Source organism: Rattus norvegicus, chromosome 4 (genome assembly GCF_036323735.1).
Source record: "Rattus norvegicus strain BN/NHsdMcwi chromosome 4, GRCr8, whole genome shotgun sequence".
NCBI classification, from domain to species: Eukaryota; Metazoa; Chordata; class Mammalia; order Rodentia; family Muridae; genus Rattus; species Rattus norvegicus.
The window spans coordinates 61,371,086-61,386,815 of record NC_086022.1 but is presented as its reverse complement, the minus strand read 5'-3'; the positions used below and the strand labels follow the sequence as shown (position 1 = coordinate 61,386,815).

General features: G+C 44.8%; 1 long non-coding RNA gene across 1 annotated transcript; it reads right to left on the bottom strand.

Moving 5' to 3' along the window:
* Nucleotides 1-1,166: 1,166 nt before the first annotated feature.
* On the bottom strand, nt 1,167-4,211 carry LOC134486748 (uncharacterized). The gene is made up of 2 exons (XR_010066122.1): nt 3,452-4,211; nt 1,167-1,622 (listed from the first exon to the last, which is right to left on the bottom strand). It is a non-coding gene; the product is annotated as an uncharacterized LOC134486748 (long non-coding RNA).
* Nucleotides 4,212-15,730: the final 11,519 nt, after the last annotated feature.

Sequence of the window (15,730 nt, the reverse complement as noted above, 5' to 3'; positions counted from 1 at the left end):
CCATATTTTCCTGGTTTTATCTCTGTGAAGTCCACTTCTCAGTAGTATCCAGGCCGTTCCACATGGAGCCTCATACCACAGTCAACTTTCCTGAAAACAGTTACCTTTTGGCCTGGTATACATCAGTGCACTATCTGTTCCACGAGATACTTGAGACCTGTGACATAATATTTAGTTTTTGAAAACGTCTGGATGAGTTTGCTTACCCCTAAGTGAGTCTATTGATGCATTTGTTTTACCATGCCTCTGCCTGTAAAAATTGTAGCAGGATCTTCTTTCTCGTTGAGGTGTAGCAGAGTCTCTTCCTCAGCCTGGCTGGGTCATAGAGGGTCCTTAACATAGCCAGAATCTCTTTTTTTCTTGCCCTCAGATGTCAGCAGGCCCCTCTGCTGATGGGCTGTAGCAAAGGCATACGTGCTGTCCACATAGATGTTAAGTCTCTTTCTCAGCCCAAGGGCTTTGGTGAGGGGAGCGAGCTCTACCCTCCGAGTAGTGGTGTCTTCTGGTAGGGCCTGAGCCCAAATGACTCTGTTTCTATCTACCACTGTTGTCCCAGCCCATCTTTTTTCTTCTGTAAGAAGCTGTTCTCATCTATGAACCAGATGGCATCTACCCCCTCTGTTGGCTGATCAGTCCGATCTTTATGCCACTCCTGTGCTTTAGTGAGCTCCTGTTGACAGTCATGAAGGGGGGTGTCTAGGTCAGGGTCCGGGAGCAGGGTTGCAGGGTTTAGACTCGTAGGGGCAGTCTGGAATCACAAGGAACAAGTGGGATACCCGCCCACGCCAAGGTCCACTGTTCTTCGGGTAGTCCATGAGTATCATTTGTTGTCAGTAGCCCCCGTACTCAAGGTCTTTTGCTTGACACTAGCCCATTTGGGCGTAGGAGCACAGAGTGTTGGGCCCCCGTATTCACAAAACAACTGGGCCGGCTTCCCTTCTATCTTAGCGCATAGCCAGCACTCTAGAACCAAGAGGCTTGCCTTCCGGGCTGCTGGAGAGGCCCCTCTTGTTCTTCCTGGGGCAGTCCCTGACCCAGTGTCCTTTTTCCTTGCGATAGGCACACTGATCTTTAGCTAGGAATTCTCTTCTGTTGCCAGGTACTGTCTTCCTAGGTTTCCTAACTACTGTGGCCAGTATATATTCCTCTCCTGTCTTTTATCCCTCTTTAGCTCTCTAGCTTCTTTTTCCTTTTGTCTCTTTTCTTCCTTAGCTTCCTGCTCTTTTTACCTTCTTTCCTCTTTCTCTTCCTCAGTCTCTCTCTCATATCTTCTGCATCTTCCTCTACAGCTATTAGATGCTGTCCACTTATGTAACTACACTTCAACTTTACTTTCTCTGCAACTTACACTAACTCTCAGCAACTTAGCTTAACCCTTCAAATTTCTGTAACTTTCTTTCTTTATATCTTTTCCTTATCTTAGCCAGATTGGTGGGGCATTTTCCAGCCCCTCGGAGACCCACCCTTGGAGCCTGGTGGCAGACCTGGAGCACTCCCTACCTTCAGGAGTATTCAAGTCAACAGTCAGGAGTGAGGGTCTTCTATCCATGTCTGGAACATTCTTTCTGGCCTCCAGTAGGATTCCGTCTTTCCTCAGTGGTAAAGAAGACCTGTAACAGTTACTAACAAGCATCTCAAATGGGATGGTGAGAAAACAAGAGAATCTAGAGAATAGAGGTCCACTGAAGAGGACAAATAGCATTTAGTCACACAGCTAAACCAGGAGGACTTTTTGGGACAAAAAGGCTGTTGTAAAAATAAGCACAAGCTTTGTGTCTGTGAAACAGAACGGCAAGCAGAGAGGAAGCTGATCTGTTACCCCGACTATCTCTCTGGACTTAAGAACTAATAACAAAAGGATGGAGAGATGGCTAGGACCTGGGTGCTAGATGCCAAGTGGCTGACAAAAGAATTGTAACCAGTTCACCTGGGACTTTCAGGAGCTCAGTAGCAGCCCTTTACCAAACTGTCTCAGTGGGCTAAAGGCCCATGGAAAAGAAAACATTAATCCTGACCTTGGCCACAGCCAAAGCCTGAATTCTAAATTTTGACTGGCAAAACAAAGTTCTTCACAGTTTGTTGCAGATTCCTTCCGAAACTATCTCAGGGGCTTCTCTGTCCCCCAACCTGGGGCATTTTGACCACAGGGGCAGGAACTGGCTGCTGTGGGGATAGGATCAAAGGCACTCTCCATGTCAATGATGACTAACAGGGAAGGTTACTTAATGTTGGAGATCAATTCCTCTCTTGGAATTCTTGGAATAGGGCGAGCAGATAAGGCAGGCTCCCTTAAAGAACTTCTCTTAATGAACACTCTCCTTCTGTGAGCAAGTGTTGAAGGTCTGGCCACTGAAAGCAGCAACTGGAATTATTATTTTTTCAGGGCCAAAAGTCTCATAAAACAACCACTAACTTTATACCTATCTTTTTGTTGTCAAAGCGTCAACCCCAGCCGGCCTCATCACCTTGAAACTCCTCTTACGCTGACTTGGCCTGAGCTGCGCCACTGCCCACGCGCAGCCTGCAGCTTGCTAGCAGGCCTGCATGCTTGTCACCCTCAGCCCCTATATTTTCCTACTCTGTGCTGTCCCTTCCTTAGAAGCTGTGAATGTTTAAGCAACAGGGAGAATTTTTCTTCAGGATCTAAGGTAAAGCTTTCAGGCTCTTGTTAATACCTGCTTCAGACAGGGTCACTCGCTAACCTGGAGTTCTTCATACACAACTGTTAACAGCAGCTAGACTGGACAAGGGGAGCAAAGGGAGGGGCATCTTTCCTTGGGGAGGAGGCTAAGAGAGAAAGATAAAACTCCCTAGCAGAAAACAATTTTTCTCAAGCAAATTATTTCCAAGTTAAGCACCAAGAGGACCAAGTAAAACTCCTTGACAAACAAAGCAAATAGTTTCATGATTTTAAACACAGTCGTCAGTCCAAGATTTTAAACACAGTCATCTATCCAAAGTCCAAAAACAAAACAAAAGTCAAAAAGACACTCGACAATACCACAGAAAACAACCCAGACAAACAAGACCAAGACAAAGCATCCTATAACCAATTTCCACAGATGTTCAAAGAAATTTAGGACACAAAGAAGACAAACAATTCCAACAGTCAGACAGACAGACGCACCGCGCGGCTTCGGTGTCAAACTGAAACCAAAAATTCAGACAGAGGCGACAAGGGTCCGGATCCTTCAGTGGATCCGGCTCTCTCTCCTCTCTCCTCCAACCCAAAACCACGTATCCTTCCGATACAGGCTGAGCCCCGAAAAACCGGGCTCTAAACACCCTTGGAACGTCTTCCAGGGCTGCGGGGGAGAAGTCCGAGCTCGTCAGCTCCTTCTCTGGCCCGCCCAAATACAAACGGTATAGACCCAAGCCAAGTAACTAAGCATTTACAGAACAAGTCACAAAGCAAGACAAGACAGGACAAGACAAACTCTGGCCAGCTTACCTCCCGGTGGGTGGTCGGTGGTCTCTAGGCAGAGGATCTCCGATCCCGGACGAGCCCCCATATGTAAGACTCTCAGAGAGAATCTTCCCTCAGGAGGGAGATCCTCAAGCCCAATGACCAGTCCGAGTCCACAGGCTGCAATCTGCAAGAGGATTTTTATTGATCAGGATACACAGATATCTGTGGGCGTCCCAGTCAATTTGGAAGACTGGTGCGCCTAGCAGAGCCAGGGACGGGTTTTTATAGTGTATTGGGAGCAGAAGCAGGCTTACAGAAGCAGATGCATGGTTACAGGGATGTGATTGGTGGAGTAAATGAGGCATACGTGTATGTTACCTATTTTGGCTATAATCATAACAGTGAGTTAGCAAAAAGTACATGGTGGTCAGGGCTTCCGGGGGGTCAGGGACTTTTTCTTTTTTCTGCCAGGTGGCCCATGGAGCAGTGCCCATAATTTAGTCTGGTTTCTGCATTTTGTTTTCTTTTCTGGTCTGTTTCGTCTAAATGATGGGTCAGCTTGTCCCACATATCTAAAAACTTACTTTTTACTTCTATAGTTGAGGGCCTTGGGCTTGTACAATTCCCTTTCTGGGAGGGGGTCTTTCAATGGGAGTTTTAGAAATCTACCTCAAGTTATGACTTAAGTATATTTATATTGTCTATATATGCATGCTTTTTTATTGTTTAAATGATATCTAATTAGCATGTAAGGTAAATCACAGAAATCAAAACAGTTAAGTTTAAACCAGTTGCTTTTAATCCACACTGTAGCTAAAACTTTAAAAGAGAAGATATGTGACTTCAGGGATTGAATTTATGTCATCAGATTTGGTGACAAGAACCTTTAACTGCTGAACCATCTCAATACCTCTAAGACTTAAATTTTTGACAAATTGATAAATTTAAATGTGTTGGTTAAAAATATCTACATTATACCTTCTGTATTCTATCTTTCCTCCTGTCAGAGCCTCACCCCTCCATGGGCTTTTACTAGTTTCCTGGACTCTATGAGTGTCCCAGTTTAAACACACATAACTAACATGAGAGAGAATACATGATGCTTGCTTTCCTGAGTCTGAGTTTCCTTATTCAGGATGAGAACTTCCAGTTCCATCTATTTACCTGCAGATTTCATAATTTCATTATTCTTAACTGCTAGATAATATTCCATTGTGTAAATTAAATATTTATGCATATTCTCATATGGGGGGTAGGGAATAATAGAGCAGGAAGAATTAAGTGGGATTTGAAATGGGAGGCAAGATAGAAGAAAGAATATGGGGAGGGACACCTAACACTAAATACCTATCAAAGAGCTGCTATGGCGTCTTTTTCAAATACATACACATAGAAAGAGGGTAAATGGAGCTACCTTATAATGAGAAGATAATGTCCCTCTTAGACATTATAGGTTATCAAATAAAAAGCTTAATGCCAGGACTTACTTCTTTGGAAGTTGTTGGCCAATGAGGTCTCATACACATACAAACATTACAGGCTAGTGCCATTGCTCTTGGTTAACTCCAGAACTTCATGGTAAGACCCTGTGTTGAAAATATCCTGAGTTATAGAATATGGAGAAATCAAGTCGGTATTAACCTAGAAACCTCATCTCTATTGGTTAGCTTCTACAGAACTGGGGGTTGCTCTGCATGCTACTGGAGGGGGGAAATCATTACGCTTATTAATATGTGAACCCTGCAAGCTCATGGTGGTTTGAATGCAAATTCCCCCATAGGCCCATATATTTGAAAGCTTTGTCCCCATTTAGTGGAACTGTTTGGAAAGGATTAGGGGGTATGGCCTTGTTGGAAGAGGTGAGGCCTTGTGGAAGAAGTGTGTCATTGGCTTTGATGTTCCAAAGACCCATGCTAGACCCAGTTTTTCTCTCCCTCTTCCTCTATCTTTTTTATCTGCTGCCTGTGGATCAAGATGTAAGCTCTCAGCTACTGCTCCAGCACCAAGTCTTCTTGATGCCACACTCTCCACCATGACAATTGTGGACTGATGCTCTGAAACTGTAAGCAAACCCCTAATTAAATATTTTCTTATAAAAGCTGCCTTGGTTATGGTGTCTGTTCACAGCAATAGAGTAATAACTAAGATAGGCTTATAATAATGACTGGCCTGGCAAAATTTGCCCATTGGCTGAAATAGTAGCACAAATGTGGGAGTAATCAATGGCTTTCTAACTCAATTTAAGGCCCTGCACCACAAGCTAGAACCCATGCCTGGCACTGCTTTTGTGGCCAAGAACCTATAGCTAGATAGGTCAAAAGTCTCCAGACCCATTCAAGTCTGTCTGGATACCTAACATTTCTCCCTTAAGAGTTGAAACACTAAAAATCACTTAAGAGTTTAGGGTAGAGGCAATCTGGACACTTCTGACTAAAATGGGGAATATGGGGGTTTAGTGTCTCTACTTTTTCTTCAAGTGTTGGAAAATGATCAAAAGAGTCCAGACCAATAGAATTAGTTGCAGCTGGATGACTTGAGGGTGGGTCTCTAAGAGAGAAGCAGTAAAATCAAGACAGCAGGTAAGCAAGATCTAAAGATCAATAGTGTCCCTATTAAGGTTACTCTAGCCATAGCTCATCCCTACCATGAAGATCCAGAGGTAGTTAGATAGAACTTGAATCTTATTTTGTAGATAGTACACAATAGATGAAGCAATGGCAGAGCCATTAGGAACATGCAAGCAGCATTCTATGTTCATCGAGGAAAGCCATATAAGTCCTTTAATCTAATTACCCTGGAGCATGACAGTAGCCCATTTGAGATCTAATGGAAAACCCTGTAAAGCCTAGCACATTGTCCCTTTTAAAAGTCTAGTTAGCATAGTTATTTTTGTTTCATATTATTATCTTGAGTGTGAATCTACAGAGTTTTAAACTATCAACATTTTAAGAAAGGAATAAAGAAACTTTCACTATAAAACCTTTTAATATCTTGCTCAATGGTTCCAAGTCTCTATAACAGACAACTGTTATAGAGCATAAAGGCCTTTATGTTCATCTACTCAATTACAGAGCACACACTAATACTGACACATAAGAAATTCTTTTCCCAGCACACTCACCCTGTGAAGTAATTACTATGTCATTACCCTCATTCCATCTATTACCAAGGGGAATAGAAAATGAGCCAGAGATTCTCTCTTTGATTATGTATGCAGGTGCTTGACCCATGACCTTTGGTTCTAAAACCTGAGCTCTTCACCAAGCCAGAAAACACCAGCAGGTTCCACACATATTCCAGGATTTAAATCTGAACTAAAAGAGACCAGAAATTGTCTGGGTAACAAGACAGTCCCTTCTCTACAGTTATCTGGACAGAAAAGAGGCAAATTGTTGGTAAGAAGAAGGTAGGCTTGAGGAAAGTTGGGAAGATGGTGTGAGCTTAGGGTATGAGACTCCAAGTCAAGGGTTAATGAGGAGTTAATGAATGGAAAGACTATAGGTGCTGTAGTGAAGTCCCAGGATGGGTGAAGGAGAAGCTAAAGAGAGACATGGAAAGACCAATCAGTGGGGCGGGGGGGAAGAACCCTGGATCCTCTAGCTTTACCAATAAGAGGAAGAGGAAAGAAGGGTATAGATAACAACCACTCAAAAACAAAGAGCTGAAGGTGGGTCCCTCCTACCACTGGCCCCACTTCTCTTCCTCACTCATTCTCAAGAACGTTTCCACATCTAGTCTACAACTAGCATTTGCAAATTCAGCCAATTCTTCCTTCTATTCTGGAAGACTGCATGCATCCAAGTCCCTAGGACTCCTACCAGCTCTCCCTGTTTGCCTCGGCCCTAGTCAGTCCTCAGGAACAAAGAGTTACAACAACATGTCATAGGAGGTGACAGCTTGTGGGTCTTTTGAGGAGGTAACAGTTAAACATCAAGCTTTAAAAGAGTAACTGTGAGCTTTCTAGGGAAGACAGAATAAAATGTGTAAGCCTGAGAGAAAGTGTTAGGCAAATCAGCTGTGATGTGTAATCTTACCATCTATTTGACTAGGTCTAGAACAACCATGGATATACACCTCTGGGTATATCTATGAGAATATTTCCCAAAAGGTTTATCTGAGGAGGAAAGACCTACACTAAATGTTGGTGGCCCTCTCTAGGCTGGGGTCCAGGACTGAATAACTAGGAGTAAGTTACCTGAGCACTAACATATATTACTCTGCTTCCTGAATATAGTGTAAAGTGACCAGCTGCCTCACATTCTACTATGCCACCATGGGTCCCTACCACAATGGATTATACCCTCCAACTGTGAGCTAAGATAAACCCTCTCGTAAGTTGTTTTTACCACGTATTTAGCCAAAGGAACAAGAAAAGGCATTTCAGTAGCAGATCAATGGTACTTGGGATCTCGATAGTCACATTGATACAACGGATGAATGGAAAGAAGAAAGCTGGCTTCTCTTGCAAACACTCCTTAATGCCCCCTAAAAGGGAAGGTCCTTGGGATGCTGATGAGCAGAGGGGCTGGTGGACCCCATCCTCACGTTGGCTTTTAAAGTTGCAAAGTATCATGTTAATCTTCATTTCCTGAGTGGCCATGGTCCTACAGCATAGAAAACAATCAGCTGGGTGCAAGATTGTCTGAGAGGTGGTTCTAAAGGTCCAGTCAGGGTGGACAAATTCCTCCTGAAGAGAGCCAGGTAGTATAGATTTTAGCTTTCATAAACCATATTGTCTGTAACAAATACAAAATGAGTGGATCCTTCTGGGCTCCAATAAATCTTTATTTATAAAACAAGATGGCAGCCTAAATTTGGCCTAAGTACTATAGCTTGCCAAGAGTGGATCTAGCCCAGGAAGAGATGGACAGAGCAGACATAGATGACATGACCTGTTCTAATGACATGCCCTAAAGAGTAGCAAAACTGTTTGGGGGGCAGAGAAAGGAATCGAAGAAAGGACAGACAGGATGGGCATGGTGGGGTTCGCTCCTGATCCCAGCACCCAGGAGATCGAAACAGGCAGTTTGAGGTCAGTCTGGTCTATGTGGTGAGCTTCAAATCAGCCAGAGCTACACAGTGAGACCCTATCCCCAAACCACAAAAGCAGAAGCAGATGTTAGCAAGGCTGAGGAGGAATGAAAGGACACATTGTCCAGCAGTGGTCTTGGGCAGAGGCTCGCCCTACCTCCCAGAAGAGCTTGGGATCTTCTCAAAGCTCACCCATGTGGTGTATTTTCCTCCTGACTCCATTAGTTAAGATGCTCAGTCACCCACTGAGTGAGTGGGTGCCACACACAAGGAGGGCAGCTCAGCACGCTAAAGGTGTTTCCTCTGCTCCAGAGACCAGGCACAGTGTGGAAGAAACAGGAAGTTCTTGTCTCCTGCCACAGTTTCCTCAATGAGACAGACAGAGGAGATTTTCTCAGACCTGCAGACAAAAGACTTCAAGAAGCTGCAGAGGAAATGAATCTCTTTAAGTCCACATAATGGCCCCCTCACTAAAGCACGGGAAGTAATGCTTCTGTGCAAGGCCATGCACTTCAAGTTGCATACCTTGCACTCCTTTGTGAAGATGTAACACAATTATCAGGACCAGACTCTACTAAGAATGGCTTCTTGTCATGGAGCAAATTTTGATATCTCTCTCTCTCTCTCTCTCTCTCTCTCTCTCTGAACCTAAATTTTCTTACCTATTAGAAGTGATAACATACCTCTAGATTTTCAAAATGATGTCATGATAGATGGTATTACTTTTTAAATATTATTTTCTTTTTTAAATTACTTTATTTTTTAATTATGGGTGCTTTGCCTGCTTGTATGTCTACACATAATGTGCATGCATGGTCCCCACGGAGGCCATAAGATGGTATTGGACTTCCCTGGAACTGAAGGGAGAGAAGGTTGTAAGATATAATGGTTCTGGAGATTGAACCCTGGTCCTCAGGAAGAGCAGTCAGCTCTCTGAACCAGTGAGCCATCTCTGTAGTCCTGACAAATGTGCTTCTGGCAATGCCAGATATATCATGGGGCTTCATAGGAACATCTGGTTCTTTCTTCATTCCCTCTGCAGGAGACTTAGGTAAAATTTGGCCCTTGGTACTTAGAGGGTTGGGACAAAGAGCTAGGAAGACAATAACAACAAAGTCAAAGAGACAACTACATAAGGACAGAAATCATGGACAGGAAGAATACCAGGCAAGACTGGCCACACAGTCATAGACTTTTGATAGAGAGGGCCAGAGGTTTCCTACTGTTTGTCATGACATTGGAGAAGATTGTTGAAGGATGGTATTTCAAGTGAATTGTCAGAAGACAGGAGGCTCAACCCAACTGTTCAAAGTTGGTAGAGAAGCATCTCAGAATTTAGAGGATCAGAGCATGGACTGGTGTTCTGTGGGCCTCGCTGGTCTCACATCAGGTACAAGCTCAATGGAGGCTCCTTTTCCACAGTATGCTTTCCCAACATCTCCTTTTGAAGATGGCTGGAAGGCAATGGGAGGGATGAGATGGTAGAGTTGGGCTCATTTGGGGAGAACCTTCCTTACATCATACTTCTGGATCTAGGAGAACACAACATATCCAAATAACATAAATTGGCCTAAGTTGAGAGAGAGAGAGAGAGAGAGAGAGAGAGAGAGAGAGAGAGAGAGAGAGAGAATGGAAGGAAGGAAGGAAGGAAGGAAGGAAGGAAGGAGGGAAGGAAGGAGGGAAGGAAGGAGGGAAGGAAGGGGAAGGGAAGAGAAGGGAGATGCAATTTAAAAATATTGGGCAACCTGGAGTCTTACCACAAAATTTTTATTTCTCCACCTTCTGCAGAGCCTTGTGGGCCTTCTGTCTGTTCACATATCTGGCACAATGTTTGGGAGTAAATACAAACAAAGCATCCTCCTACAAGAAGGATATTCTATTATTTACAGACTATTTTAAGATAGTTCAGTATAAACACAGTGAGATATGAGTAGAACTGTCTCTTAGGTCACTATAGGTGGTGAGTATTCCAAATTGCCCTAAAATGAGTCACTGTAGAGAGCTTCTGTCAAAACAGCCTCCTTCCCAGCTTATTACTGAGCATTTAAAATCCCATTTTCACGCATGCCTAGTATCCCCACATTCAGGAGGCTGAGGCAGGAAGTGGGAAGACCATGAGTTTTATACATGGTGAGCCCCAGATCATGCTAGGCTAGAGAGACTTGTCTAAGATAACATCACTGTGTACTAAGTCATTTCCCATAGGTAGGTGGCATAATGTGGGTGAGCCAGTATCATCACAAATGTCCCACCAATGGCATCAAGATTGGGAAATAGCCATGCCCAATCAAGGTGACCTGAGCTATCCTCGGGACCCTGAGGAAGCTATGACGTCTGTAACCAAATCAGTAGCTCAAACAAACGCTGTATAAACTGATGACATGACTGTCTCAGGGTATCACGAAGGAGAGGGTTTTTATGGTTGATAAGAGAGAGATCAGCCAGAGGCATCTGGAAGAGTTCAGAGCAGAGAGCAGTCTATACAAAGATCACTCTCACAAAGCCATCTCCCTTTTCAAGATCCCCCCCCATACAGGACCACATTTATGTAAACTCATCCCTTCCTCTAGGTCTCAGCCAGCAGCACCCAGGAAAGCCAGCTAGTTGCGAGCACATCTGGTTATTCTGGTTCACTTGGTTCTGTAGGGAGAGCATCAAGGGCAAGCCCTGGAGTCAGCCTGGTTGCTTTCAGCCAGGGCTGTGCTGCTGATTAGCTGAGGGCTTTGGACATGCTGTTTAACCTCTGATGATCGATGCAAAGCCTTCAACATCGTGTTCAGCAAGTAGTAAGTGTGTTCAGTCAGCATTATTATCAGCTCATTGGGGAGAGTGGAGCACCAGGCCCCGCGAACACCAAGGCACTAGATTTTATTCTGATGGTAATATCAGCTTTCTTTTAATGAGCGCTTTAATCACCGTAAGCACTCTCGAATGGCTCCTTCACATACTTTAATCCTTGCAAGTCTTTGGGAGTACTTAGTACCCCCATTTTAAGGATGATGAAATTGAGGCTTATGAAGATTAAGTCATTTGCTCTCTGTCATGTAGCCCCAAGCAGAACTAAGACATGAACCAGGTCCTGTTTGAGAATGAAGCCTGGGTTCATGACCTTAAATCCCCACTCCTCCTGGGATTGCAAGAGTACATGGCACCTCCACACTGATTCTTCTACAAGGGAGAAAAATGGAAAGTGGGCAAGGGACTGGCTTGTCTCCTTCACCGTTGTAGTTCCCATGGTGCACACTTTACACAATAAATGAGCGTTTTGGTTAGCATTTAGTTTTGGTTAGCATGTAGGTTTGGGCAATGACTTAGGCCTTGACTGTGTCTTTCACTTTTACAAATGTCCCAGTGTTCAAGTTTCACTCTGCTAGACCGAGTAAATCTCAGTCTCAGGAACTGTAGCCAGAGCATCTTTTTTTTTTTTTCTATCTCCCTAAGGAATAGTAATGTATTTCAAGGTCATGTGCCCTGGGTTAGGATAAACCAGAAAGGCTGTACTAATAACACTTGCAAAAGATACTTCTAACCATAACTGCCCTTAGGTTTGAGGTTCTGTTTACTATGGGCAGACCAAACCTGTCAATTCTCAGATGGGTGTCCTGGAAGAAAGCCTAGGTGCATGGGCATGGCTGTGCTTCCTCCTAAAAGAGAGAGAAGATACAGTACAGAAGCCTGCGCCGGCCCCGCTAGCCTTCTTGACATTACTCCCCACTATCAGGCCTGGGAATTGGCCTCTTCTATACAGACAATACATTTGAATCTGGACTATTCCCAAAATGAATAAGGCATTGCCTGGGATATAATGAGTCAAATAAAATTTTATAGGTCTCTATGGGAAGTCTGGCTAGGGGGAGGGGCTAGAAAGGCTGGCAGATAGAAGGGGAGGGGTGGGGGAGGGCAGATGGATATTGGCTGGGGGAGGAGAGGGGATTTTTTTCCCCGGGGGCATATAGTATGGCTAATAGTATGGCTGAAGTAGAATCCTCAAGAAGCTGGCAATCAGTAGAATTAGCATACAAACTGTCTCCTCCAGCCATCAGCCCTGGCAGCTAGCACCCAGGAGGGGCAGCTAGTCCTTACCTCTGCACTAAATGCTTTGTAAAGAGGACTAATGCCAAAGCTCTCAGGAGGCCAGAGTGGAAGCCTCACTGCCTGGGGTCAGGTTTTGGGCTTCAGAAGTCTTCATCAAGAAGGCCACGGACTGAGGACAGAGTGACAGGGGGTCACTAGGAAGCCAAAACATAAGTAGGCTTCACATTGGTGCCAGGGGTAGATCCGTGTAAAGGATAAAATGACTGTCCCTCTTTTGAGAGCCCCCAGGTTGCTGAGCCTGCCCGGTACTCTCAGGATGGACGGCTTCCAGAAACTAGGCAGAGAAAGCCACGCCCAAAGGGAAGCTCTGCGAGGGTATTACCTTTAGTGATCACCTCAAACGGTAAGTGACCCAAAGGGACATAAGGTCCACCTCAGCCTCACTGGACATTGGGCAGGCTCCTTTCTGCCTTAGACCCTGACCCCCGGCTGCCTCTGGAGTATAATTTTGCAAGCTCACAGCCCAAACTTCTTTCTCTGCTCATGAAAAGACCTTTCCCAATTCTGTTTTCCCTCTCAGGAATGCTCTCTGAAGCACAAGCATCAGGGAGATGGGGCCCCTATCACCCACTCTGTGGGCAGCGGGACCTTACCTTCCAGATAATTAGCAAACACAGATGTTCTGCAATCTTTCCCCCCTGACCCCATGAGACTCCCATTCGCTGAAACCTCATAATATTTAGAAAATGCCAGTGATTGCAGTGTTCATACTGGTGTTCCCCTAAGTCCTGAAGTTTGCCTCCAAGCCAATGTAATAAGGAACCTCCAACAGTGTGCCAGATTGCAGAAGCGCGGGCTATTCTTAGTCACTTGGAACTGCGGGAGAGTTGGAGAGAGACAAGCAATCCTACTTCCCAGCGTGCCCATGGTTCTGTCCTCTTCCGAGCTTGAGATAGAAAGCCCTGCACTGTCTGGGACCCTCCCCGGCCACTTCAGTATCAGCACCGCTTGCGTCCTTTCTGCTTTGGTGCCACCTACCCCAGACCACTGCCATGGACTACCTCTCCCCAATCAGAAGATAAATATCTTCCCTTCCTCACCCTACTGCCGAAACCATCATCATGGGTTCATCTCTTTATATTTGCTGAGCAGACTTCTCCTATCCAGGGACAGGTTTAGAGTGAATTCAAGCATAGCCTCATTCCATCCAGGATGCTGCACTTTTCTGTGGTTTGGCCAGTCTTTTCACTGCCAATCTCATCTCCACTCCCACCAGTGTTCCGTTGCCCCTCCCCCTAAACATGGCTCTCTTTCAGGGTGCTCCCAGCCTGCATGGAAAACAGGGAAATGTGGCATAGAAGAGAAGAATGTCACTACAGCTAATCTATCTGGAGATTGCTGTGCACGGAGGTCCCACCTTAGGCTCCGTGGCTCCTAGCCATATAGACTCAGACTCTCTGCTTTTTTTTTAACTCCAGCAACCTTTCAAGAGAATCCAGCTGAGCCAGTCATGAGATTTTCTTACCACATCACTCTCAACCAACTGTTACACACCACTGTTGTCCTTGTTGAGGTTTAAAAGTTTATGCACCTATCAGAGTTTTAGAAGACCAGATGTCTGGACCTGGAGAGATGGCTCAATAGTTAAGAGAGCTTGCTGCTTTTGCAGAGGATAAGAATCCAGTTCCTCAAACCTATGTTGGACAACTCCAACTTGAAGGGATCCAATCCCCTGTTCTGGCCTCTGGTAACACACACACACACACACACACACACACACACACACACACACAGATACACACACACAGATACACACACACATACACACAAACACAAACACACATGCACACATATACACACCACACACATGCATATACACATACACAATACACACATACACACACACACACACACACACACACACATACCACATCTTAAAGAAACAATCTAGTTTATTAAGATATTTAGTGGGAAATTGAGAGTAGTGGTTGTTAAAACTGTAAACTTTAGCACTTCTAAATTCTATCCACTATATGCTAAATGTCATCGATGGGTTGGATCATTCATTCTTGCTTAGTATGGAAAAGAAAGTTAGAACTTAGCAAATTTGAGTTATTTGCCCATGTTCACACATTTAGAAGTGTTAAAGTCAAGATGTGAACTGGCCTCGATATGGTGCTATGTGTTCACAATTCTAGCTCTTGGAAGGCAAGTGTAGAAGGAACAAGAGATTGAGGCTAGCCTGGGCTACATATTAATACACTGGCTCGAAAAAAATTATACATAGAACACACACACACAGAGAGAGAGAGAGAGAGAGAGAGAGAGAGAGACAGAGACAGAGAGAGACAGAGAGAGACAGAGAGAGAGAGAGAAAGACAGAGAGAGAGAGAGAGAGAGAGAGAGAGAGAGAGAGAGAGAAACAGCTGGAGATCAGTCATCACACCCACCTTCCCTTCCTCACAACCCATTAGCATCCGCCCCTCCCACCCTAGTTTCTCTCCTCTCTCCCACCAAACCAAATCACATCTCAATGTATCCTCTTGAGATCTTTCTGGTGAAAAACCAGAAAGTACCAAAAGGACCCACTGTTTAAAGAGGAACACACCAGTCAGCAGGCCCACTCTTCCACTGCTCCCAGTCTTACCACTGTACTCCCAAGCACCTCTGCCAACTGTTTGCCATACCATGGTAACCACATGGCCCAGATAGTACAGACTCATATTGTCACCTGTTTGCTAAACAAGTCACAAAATCTTGGAGATTTTATAACATGCTCATGCAAATCAGACTCCCTCAGTTTCTTGGATCCAAATGGACCCTAGATTCCTTCACGAGGCCTCTTGGGCCCTCACAATACACCCATGGCCTCATGGGCCCTCACAACACACTCATGGCCTCATGGGCCCTCTTTAGCATGATGAGGTAGTCTCAGCCCACTTACTCTGGCCAAGGCTCATTTACACTTTAGTAAAGTGGTTGTGGCAAGTGGTATAATCAATAGAGCTGAGGCAGAGCATCTCGGAGCCTTAGCTCCACCATCTAATTAGCCTCCACATGCCTATTGACTGCAGCCACCATCACGGAGTCTGTTCTTCCTCATCACAGACTTGCGCTGCTCTGCTACTTCTGTTTTCTAGCAGCCAGTCCCTCTCCCCCTTCCCAACTCTGCCCCAGAGAGCAGACAGCAGATTGTCATAAAGCACTGAAGCAAGTCCTTGCCATTACCCACCTCATGCAGCTGTGCGGTGACTA